At 36.8% G+C, this 11,544-nt stretch overlaps 1 non-coding gene across 1 annotated transcript; it reads left to right on the forward strand.

Annotated features, from left to right (window-relative positions):
• Positions 1-9,566: 9,566 nt before the first annotated feature.
• On the forward strand, positions 9,567-9,673 carry LOC114368523. The gene has a single exon (XR_003657354.1). It is a non-coding gene; the product is annotated as a small nucleolar RNA R71 (small nucleolar RNA).
• Positions 9,674-11,544: the final 1,871 nt, after the last annotated feature.

The following is an 11,544-nucleotide window of genomic DNA, read 5'->3' on the forward strand; positions in this document are numbered from 1 at the left end:
ACTACTCTTGATTTCTAGGTTGAAATCGCTGGTGCTGGCAGCTTAAACATAGGAATTTGTATAAATTACTGGGAATTGGTCACTAAGTTTTTTGAGCTGAAAGTTTTACTGAATTTTCTAGACATCTGGAAACAAATTATGAAAAAAGAACCAAGCAATTTGGATTAAAGGAAAAAATAAGAAAAATCACACAAGTTGGCTGAAAAATTAGTGTCCAGGAAAAAAAAGTGAAAGGGAAGTGTGCTTGTGATTTTGGCTCAAAATTTGTTCTATAATTGATGACTATTTTATACCAATCCCAGTTATGAAATATCAATTGAAAATTATTGTGAAAACAAGTGTCAAAACTAGAGGTTTCTTGAGTCTTTTTTTTTATAGTTTTTTCTACTCTACTCTAGAGCCATTCTAGGTTTCTCTTTGAGTCCTAGCTTGCTTTTGTGTGCTTTTCATTGCTTTAATTGTTGAATAATCCTTGAAAATTTGTCTTGTTAAAACTCTATTGGTTTAGCTTTCTTTTCATTTTTTTTTTTTTGTGTTTGGTTATTGCGTGTCTCTTTGTTTCCTTGCTTGTGAGTTGCCATATAGGGAATTGGAAAGGAGGATTAGTGCCATACCTTGAAGAATTTGAGTCAAGAAGCAAGGGGCTAACCACCTTAAGAGCTATTGGACTAAGAAGCACTCCAAATTGAGTGAAACACCAAAGAGAGAATAGCCACCACAATTAAGGACTTTTTTTTTTGTAATTTTGTAATTGGCAATTTGCTTTGCTTTCAAATTTTGTAACAAAAAGGCCTTTCATTGGAAGTAAGTTGGGAGCCTCCAATAGGTCACCCTACTTCCATTTGTGTGTAATAATTTTAGGCAATTTTCCCTTAGGATAGTGAGTGTTTTGTTGGGAACCTTAAATGTGGTCATCCAAACACTCTTAGGATTCGCCTAGTTTACATTTCTTGCTTACTTTCATAGCTTATTTCCTTTACCTTCCATTGTTAAACTGCCTAGATAGCTTGCCTTTTACCAATTATTTTTTACCTTATCTTTCATACCTCTTTTAGTGTTTATTTTGGCTAATTTCAACCATAGTTTCTTTTACCTTTTGTTTTCAAACCCCCAACAAGAAAGAACCACAACTTAGAAACCACCATGAGTCTTGATTCTTCATTTAGTATTAATGGTGAGGGTTCTACTCCAAAGGACCCCTTGTATAAGATATTAGATGAGTTGAGATCCCTTAAGTTGTGAAAAGAAAAAAAAAAGAGAAAAGAAAAAGGAAAAAAAGAGTGAAAGAAATAAGGCAAGATGAAAAAGAGAAAATAAGGGAAGAAGAAAGAAGGAAAATACTAAAAGAGTTAAGAAAAGAAAAACATGTCTCCTCTAGTAGTCATAACTCTTGCAAGAGCCTAAGTGAAGAACTTCGTGACTATTATGAAGGAAGCATAGGTCACATCTTAGACCTCACTCCCATAGGAGAGAAAAGGAAAGAAAGCCTCAAGAGGCTAACATTAACCTCCCATACTTCCATGGAAAGGACAATGTAGAGGCTAACTTAGATTGGGAAATAAGGGTAGAGCAACAACTTAAAAGGAAGTCTACTTCAAAATTTTATGGTCTCACTCTTATCCAAAGAAAGACCAAGGTCAAGGCATCTTAGGGGTAACACCTTCTAAGCCCAAAGATGATAAGGGGAATACAATAGAAAAGCAACCCCTTAAGGCTAGTATGCAAGAGAAGACTAGCTCCATGAAGTGCTTTAAATGTCTTGGAAGAGGACACATTACTTCTCAATGCCCCACCAAGAAAACCATGATTATGAGGGGCCAAGACATTTATAGTAGCCAAGATGAGGTTACTACTTCACCTTCTTCTAGTGAAAGTGAAGAAGCAAAAGGGGAAGAATCTAGTGAAGAGATCTACCCCCAAGAAGAAGGACAACCTTTAATGGTTAAGGATGAGTGTAAGGAGGTAAGTGTCTCCTCCAAGAGGTTTGCTAAGAAGGAAAGTGATTGAGGTCGTACCCGAATCAAATAAACATTAAAATGTAGTAACTAGGAAGTGATCCTAGGTTGTTTCCCAACGAGCAATGATAAACTAAATGTTCATATAAGATAGTAGGAAATAGTAACAAATTGCGGGGAGGGGGGGGGGGTTGTTTGCTTTTGTAAATTAAACAGCGAGTAAAATTGAATTAGAAAATATCAGAATTAAAATATGTTGCTTCCCCTTGATTCACAAGCAAGTCTCTTATCCTAGGTTGCGAGAATTTATTCTTTATCAGTTCAACCACTTAATCCAACCCTAAATTAAATTACTAAGCGAAATTTAACATAAGGCATTCATTATGTGATTAAGCAACACATACACCAATTACTCATAAACAATCATTAATCATGAACGTAAATTAAGCGTAGAGACAATTAATCAAGCACTAAGCATGCATGAATTAATAGTAACAAATTCAGAGTAATTAGTGAAGAGGAAAAAATGAACAGAATTTAACAGTAATAATATAACCTCAAAGAGAACTGTGCTTGATCCTCAAGAGAAAACAACGCTGGGGGCTTAGCCTTCCATTAATCAATAGAGAACGAAATTTTATTGCTGAAACCAAAAGTAAAAACTGGAATTGCAAAACGAAAAAATGTCTAAAAGAAGATAAGCCTAAAACTAAAAACAAAAATAGGAGAGAGAGAAGAGAGAGGGCCTAAACTAGAACCTTGGTGTTGTTATATAGTTTTTCAGTCCCAAAGCTTACAAATCTGTTTTAAATCCAACCCCTTAAATAAAATAAAATCAAATCTAGATAAGATAAGATAAGAGATCTAGATTAAATAATATCTAGATGAGATCAAATCTAAATAATATCTAGATAAGATAAAGTCTAGATAAGATAAAATTTGTAGAATAAAATAGTCTGTCCTCTTCAAGTTCAAACCCAATTCTGGATTCAAGCCCAATGCTTCATTAATTCCTAAAATTAGATTAAAAACATCAAATTAGCTGAATGGACCCAAATAATAAAACTGCCTATTTAATTTGACAATTAAGATTAATCAGTACTTAAAATGGTGCAAAAAGAGTTAAGAAATAGGAGAAAATAATGGCACATCAAAACCCCCCATACTTAGCCTTTTGCACTCCTGGGCAAAATGAAATAAAGAACAAAATCCAAGGATATCAAAGAGAGACAAACAAAAACATTTACATATTTCTCAATGAACATCAAGGAATGAAAGGAATGGGTAACATCTAACATGAAGAGATCCAAAGAGTCAAGACATTTGTGAAAATCATCCAAGCAACCCAATCATGGCAAAATAGTTAATCAGCTCAAGAATGAAAAGTGATAAAGCCTCACAAGATATACACTTTATCTCTCAAGTGTCTAGGCTACTGTTTACTCTCGAAGCACCCATGAAAACAAACACCACATAGACTTAGCAAAATTCTAAAATTGACAAACAACTTGACAAACACATGCACATGAGGATCAAAAGGTCTTTAAAGGTTGTAATGGGGCCAAGGACAAGGTAGGGGGAAAAATATGGAATAAGTAGCTAAATCCCAAAGGAATAGAGGAGCAATGGGGAATAAGTGGAAATTAAGCACAAGTAGTAAACCCAAACCCTCTAATATCAACAAAATCAACCAAGGCTCCCAAATCAAATCCTCATAACAAGACCTCATTTATTCAACTTCACTTCTTTTCTTCTTTTTTTTGGATTGAACAATACAAATTTGCAGAATTTGCAGCAATTGAAATTTCTTTTTTTTTTTCATTTTTTTTAAACAGTACGAATTTGAAGATTAAAGCAAGAACTAGGCAATATATATATGCATCAAGCATGGCCAAAATAAAACATTAAGCATGGCCAAAAATCATATCTTCCAATGAAACATACCCCCCCACACTTATTCCCAAAACAATTCCAAAGCTCCAAAATTCCTTAAGGGTAAGGTGATATCATGGTTTTTCACTTAAGGCTTGTAATGAGCTTCAAAACAAAGAAAGGGGAACATAGGCTCAAAAGGGCTATCAAAGGAATTAATTCAGGGTAAGTCCATTTGGCTAGAAGCTTATAAGAACAAAATTGCCTAAATCATTTCCAAATATGTATGTGAATTAGGAAGCATCAACAAGAATCAAGCTAAGGCTATTGTGCAAGCAATCAATGGGGCAAAACATACCAAAAGATTATGATGATGGATGGCTCAAATTCTCACAAAGGTAAACTTATCACATTCAAATTGAGCTTTCAAAACTATCATGACATGTAGAGGCAAAACAAGGATTTCAAATCACAAAATGTCAAGAGACTTTTATTTTCAGAACAATTACCCATTTTTTGAGCATATCCTATAATTCAAAGAAAAATAGGCAAAGTTGTACATGCAAACAGAATTGACCTAAAATATTAAACTAGAAACCCAACAAAACTAACAAAACTAACAAATTTAACACAAACAAAACTAACAAAACTAGCAAAACCAAAACCAAAGAACACTCCCCCCCCCCATACTTAAACAACACATTGTCCTTAATATAGCACAATTAAAAGATTAAAAGCAATTAAACCATCAAATAGAATCGGACAACTGTAATAAAAGTAAAGAAGGAGATAGGAAAAGAAAAACTCCCTAAGTCATGGTGGAGGAAGAGTAGGGTGGAGTAAGGAAGTCTCTTCCACCACTACATCCACTAAAGAAGGGTTTGTGAGGAATGGCTTAAGTCAGTGTCCATTGACCTTGAAGCTCTTGTTTGTGGAGTCACTTTTGATTTCAACTGTACCATAAGGAAAAACATTAGTAACAACAAAAGGACCAATCCTCTTAGACCTCAACTTACCACTCATGATTCCAAGCTTAGAATTATACAATAACACTTTTTGCCCAACCATGAAGTCCTTCTTAATTATCATGCTATCATGGAACTTCTTGGTCTTTTCTTTGTAGAACTTGGCATTCTCATATGCTTCTAGGCGGATCTCATCTAACTCACTCAGTTGCAACTTTCTTTCCTCACCAGCTTGATCCATAGAGAAGTTGTAGGTCTTCACTGCCCAGTATGCTTTATGCTCAATCTCAACTGGAAGATGACATGCCTTTCCAAAGACAACCCAATAAGGAGACATCCCTATGGGTGCTTTGTAGGCAGTCCTATGTGCCCAAAGAGCATCATCTAGCCTGGTACTCCAATCTTTTCTGCTTGGCTGCACAATCTTCTCTAAAATTCTCTTGATCTCCCTGTTACAAATTTCTGCCTGTCCATTGGTTTGGGGGTGGTATGGTGTGGATACCCTGTGTACAACCCCGTACTTTTTAAGCAAGGCATGCATTGATTTGTTGCAAAAATGGGTTCCTTGATCACTAACGATTGCTTTAGGTACTCCAAACCTGAAAAATAGATTAGATCTGACAAAATCTACAACAACCTTAACATCATTAGTTCTAGTGGGCTTGGCTTCCACCCATTTTGAAACATAATCAACTGCAAGGAGAATGTAAACATAACCAAAAGATACAGGAAAAGGGCCCATGAAATCTATACCATATACATCAAACACCTCACAAAATAGCATAGGTTGCTGAGGCATTTGTTGTCGCCATGTAAGTGCACTTCCTGCTCTCTGACACTGCTCACAAGTGCTACAAATCTTCCACGCATCTTTAAAGATAGTGGGCCAATAAAAGCCACAGTCAAGCACTTTGTGAGCTGTCCTTTGAACACCCAGATGACCTCTCGGTGCGGAAGAATGACAGAACCGCAGGATTGAGTCAGTCCCATGATCTGGAATGCATCGTCTAATGACTTGATCACTACACAATTTCCACAAGTAGGGGTCATCCCAAATAAAATGCTTAGCATCACTTTTAATTTTATCTTTTTGAGCTTTAGATGCTAAGGGAGGAAAAACAGAAGCAATTAAATAATTGACAATGTTAGCAAACTATGGAGTAGAAAGAGAATCAGAAATACTATACAGTATATATAAATGATCATCCGGGAAATCATCCCGAATGGGTGAGTCCTCATCAGACACATGTTCGATTTGACTCAAATGATCAGCAACTAAATTTTGTGCTCCGCTCCTATCACGGATCTCCAAGTCAAACTCTTGGAGCCAGAGCATCCATCGAATCAACCTAGGCTTTGAATCAGTCTTCTTCAACAAGTACTTTAGCTGCATGGTCAGTATAAACAATAATGCGAGTACCATGCAAATAAGAACGAAATTTTTCAAGAACAAAAACTATGGCTAATAGCTCTTTCTCAATAGTAGTATAATTCGCTTGGCCAACATCTAAAGTCCTAGAAGCATAATATATCACCCTAGGCAATTTATCAATTTTCTAAGCAAGGACAGCCCCCAATGCAGAATTTGATGCATCACACATAAGCTCAAAAGGGGCTGTCCAGTTGGGTGCCTGGATGATGGGGGTGGTAGTCAGTGCTCTTTTGAGGCAATCAAAAGCCTCTTTTCATTTATCATTAAAGTCAAAATCCACTTCCTTTTGCAACAAGTTGAATAGTAGAAGGGTCACTTTGCTAAAATCTCTTATAAAGCGCCTGTAGAATCCTACATGACCAAGAAAAGATCTCACCTCTCGCACGCAAGAGGGGTAAGGCAATTGTGAAATAACAGAAATTTTTGCAGGATCTACTTTAATGCCCTTATTGGAAATAATGTGGCCTAAAACTATACCTTGCTCAACCATAAAATGACATTTTTCAAAATTTAGAACAAGGTTAGTTTCAGTGCATCTATTCAAAACCTTTTCCAGACTATCCAAACAAATATCAAAAGATGATCCATATACAGTGAAATCATCCATAAACACCTCTATGCAATTTTCTAAAAAATCACTGAAAATACTAATCATGCACCGCTGGAAGGTACCAGGGGCATTGCACAGGCCGAAAGGGCATTCTCCTATAGGCAAAAGTGCCAAAGGGACAGGTGAATATGGTCTTTTATTGATCCTCATGAGCAATATGAATTTGTAAATAACCAGAAAAACCATCAAGAAAACAGTAATGAGATTTGCCTGCCAAGCGCTCAAGCATTTGATCAACGAATGGCAGGGGAAATGATCTTTTCTAGTTACCTGGTTCAGCCTCCTATAATCAATGCAGACTCGCCAGCTGTTCTACACTCTTGTGGGGATAAGCTCATACTTTTCATTCTTGATCACTGTGAGGCCTGTCTTCTTAGGAACCACTTGGATTGGACTCACCCACTGGTTGTAAGAAATGGGGTAGATGATTCCAACTTGTAAGAGCTTGGTCACTTCCTTTTTCACCACATCAAGAATTACCGGGTTGACTCTTCTCTGTGGTTGTCTTACTGGTTTAGCCCCATCCTCTAAATTTATCCAATGCATACATTTGGATGGGCTAATACCAGGAATGTTCGCCAGGGTCCAGCCTATAGCCTTCTTATGCTTCTTGAGAACTGATAACAGCTTCTCCTCTTGCTCATCAGTAAGGGAGGCAGATATAATTACTGGAAAACTTTTGCTATCATCCAAGTAAGCATATTTTAAATTTGATGGTAGAGGCTTCAATTCTGGTGTGGCTGACTGGATAGTGGTAGAAAGAGATGGTTTCTCAGCCCGTACCTCATAAAGAAAGTCAGAAGTATGTGTACTTCCTGAAACATGGTTAGTTCTATCTGACTTTATAAAATCAATCTCAAGAGGTAAAACATCAGACATGCAATTAATATCAATTTCAGATTCACTCTCAACATCAAATTCAGACATATGATCAAATACAAATTCAGATTCAATGCATGAAGAGTGACAAGCATGCAGATTAGAATGAAGATCGGTCATGTATTCATCAACAATATGGTCAATTATTTCAACATGAAATACAGAAAGATCTTCAGATGGGTGTTTCATAGCATCAAGAATATTAAAATGAACAATTATATCACCAAACTCCATAGATAGTGTGCCTGCATATACATCTTAGTTCTAGTAGTTTTCATAAAAGGTCTGCCTAGAATGATGGGAACTGATCCTTTAGAAAATCCCTCCTCCATATTCAAAATATAAAAATCAACAGGGAAAATCAGTTCACCAACTCTAACTAGGACATCCTTTATGAAACCAGTAGGATAGGCAACACTTCTATTAGCTAAATGAATTACCACATTAGTTGACTGCAAAGGACCAAGAGATAGAGAATTAAAAATAGACAGAGGCATAACACTAACATAATCTCCTAAATCTAGCATGGCATTGTCAAACTTATTGTTCCCTATAATACAAGGTATGTTGAATGTACCTGGATCTTTACATTTTTCAGGGATTTGGGGAACAGATTTACCAATCAATGCGGAGACATTTCTGCCCATACTAATTCTTTCACTTCCTTTAAGCTTCTGCTTATTAGTGCATAGCTCCTTCAAGAATTTAGCATATCTTGGAATTTGCTTTATTGCATCCAACAAAGGTATGTTTACCTCTACTTTTCTAAATGTTTCCAATATCTCCTTCTCTGTCTCTTCCATTTTTTGTTGGAAATTGCTCTTGGAGGGAATGGAAGAGGGATATGCTGCTTCTGTAAATCAAAATTACCAGTGGAAGATTCACCTGCATAGAAATTGTTAGGTAACTTACTCTTTAAATTTTTGTCATCATCTTTTTCTGGAGTAGAGTGAGGTTGGGCAGGTTTATTTGCGGACGAGGAAGGTGCTACTGGTTGAGGTCCTTGACACTGCTTTCCTGACCTCAATGTAATGGCACTCACATTTTTGGGATTTTGGACAGATTGAGAAGGTAATCTGATTAGTTAAGCTCTGAATGGAGGCTTGGTCTCTTGTTGAAACTGCATGTTTTGCATAGTCATTTGCCTCACAAGTTCTTCAAGGGAAGGTTGTGGAGGGGCCTCAACTGTTTGCTGTTTCTAGGGTTGTTGCTGTTGTTGTTGTTGCTGCTGGATTGGTGGAGGAACGTATGGTCTGCTTAGGCCAGCAACATTCTGAAAATAAGGTTGTTGTTGTTGTTGTTGTTGCTACTGTTGTGAAGGATTCGACCATCTAAGGTTGGGATGATTCCTCCACCCGGGATTGTACCTGTTGTTGGAGAGGTCATAATTGTTCTGTTGTGGCTGATTTTGCTGCTGAGGTTGAGGATGTCTGTTGTAGATGTTTACAGCATAAGCTTCAGGCTATTCAATTGCTTCAGATTGTTGCACAGAAGGGCAAAGGTCTATGTGGTGGTCGACAGAGGAGCATATACCACAGAGTTTGGCGACAGGTGCAGATTTTTTATTCATGGCCAGTTGGGTTACCAGATTAACCAAGGCATCTAGTTTACCTTCAAGCTTCTTAGTCTCGGCTGATGAAGATGAATTCGTGGCTGCTTCATGCACTCCTCTAATGACAATGGCATCACTTCTAGCACTAAACTGCTAGGAGTTTGAAGCCATCTTCTCAATTAAATTTCTGGCTTCAGCAGGGGTCATGTCTCCAAGGGCTCCACCACTAGCAGCATCTATCATACTTCTCTCCATGTTACTGAGTCCTTCATAAAAATATTGGAGAAGAAGCTGCTCAGAAATCTGGTAGTGAGGGCAACTGGCACACAATTTCTTGAATCTTTCCCAATACTCATACATGCTTTCTCCACCAAGTTGCCTGATGCCTGAAATGTCTTTTCTGATGGCAGTGGTCCTGGAAGCAGGGAAAAGTTTTTCTAAGAATACTCTCTTGAGGTCATCCCAGCTCGTGATGGACCTTGGAGCAAGGTAATATAGCCAGTCCTTTGCCACTCCCTCTAAAGAATGAGGAAAAGCCTTCAGAAATATGTGATCCTCCTGGACATCTGGGGGTTTCATGGTGGAGCAGACAATATGGAATTCTTTCAGATGTTTGTGCGGGTCTTCACCTGCAAGGCCATGAAACTTTGGAAGCAAATGGATCAGTCCAATTTTAAGAACATATGGGACATCTTCATCAGGGTATTGGATGCACAAGCTTTCGTAGGTGAAATCAGGTGCAGCCATTTCCCTTAGAGTCCTCTCACGGGGTGGAGGTTGTATCATGTTCTCAGAATGTTCAAAACAATAATGCTCAAAATCACCAATAACAGAATGCTCAGGATGCTCAAAAGGTACTAAATGATGTATAACTAATCTATGAAATGTCCTATCTATCTCATGATCAAAGGGTTGTAAGTCAGATGGATTGTCTCTAGTCATACACTATATTCAGCATGCACAACTAGTTGCCTTCTTATGCAAGTAACAGTGTAGGTTTGAACTACAACTACCATTAAATGATATCCAAATGACTTGAAATTTTGTGAGCAACCTTATAAAATGATGAGAAGATAGCACAAAAAATTTCAAACAAAAATTCAAATTCTAACTATAGAAGCTAAAAATGATAAGTTAAGAAAAATAAGAGAATAATACTTGGAAAATAAAAAACTTTTGACAGAATCGCAATTTTTGGAAGAACGAGACATCATTCTGCCTATGGGCAGGTTGCCATGGCATGGGAAATTTTTTTCTACCCCAAATACATATATAATAATAGCGATTATGATAACCGAAGCAAAAGTTATGGCTGTTTGAAGTTTTGACAAAAATCAAATTTGCTACTTTTTTGGAACTTTCAAATCTGACCAAACTAAGGGCTCCAGCTATTTTTCCCACAAAATATGGATCAAAAGAAGTGACCACAAAAAAATTCAGCCAAAAATAACAACTATAGCTACCAAAACAAAAAATCCCAATTAATTCAACAAGGGTGGTGTCTAAAATCTGTCGCTAAGGGATTTCCACTACTACCCATGTTTTCTAGTTCAACAAAAGTGGTCGCTAAATCCGTCGCAAATCACGATTCACAGCAAAACACCAAAACTGAAATAGGGGAAGCGCTGAACAGAAAAACTAAAATAGAACACACAATAAACAAAATAACAAGGTACTAAACAATACTAACACAATACGAACACAACACTAACACAACACATGAAAGCATAAAACAACTAAACATAAAACAAAAATTACTAGCTATTATGAACATTTGGACACTGCTCCCAGGCAACGACGCCAAATTTGATCGAGGCCGTACTCGAATCAAATAAACATTAAAATGCAGTAACTAGGAAGTGATCCTAGGTCGTTTCCTAACGAGCAATGATAAACCAAATGTTCATAACAGATAGTAGGAAATAGTAACAAATTGGAGGGGGGTTGTTTGCTTTTCTAAATTAAACAGCGAGTAAAATTGAATTAGAAAATATCAGAATTAAAATACGTTGCTTCCCCTTGATTCACAAGCAAGTTTCTTATCCTAGGTTACGAGAATTTATCCTTTATCAGTTCAACCACTTAATCCAACCCTAAATTAAATTACTAAGCGAAATTTAACATACGACATTCATTATGTGATTAAGCAACACATACACCAATTACTCATAAATGATTATTAAGCATCAACGTAAATTAAGCGCAGAGACAATTAATCAAGCACTAAGCATGCAAGAATTAATAATAACAAATTCAGAGTAATTAGTGAAGAGGAAAAA

Source organism: Glycine soja, chromosome 1 (genome assembly GCF_004193775.1).
Source record: "Glycine soja cultivar W05 chromosome 1, ASM419377v2, whole genome shotgun sequence".
NCBI classification, from domain to species: Eukaryota; Viridiplantae; Streptophyta; class Magnoliopsida; order Fabales; family Fabaceae; genus Glycine; species Glycine soja.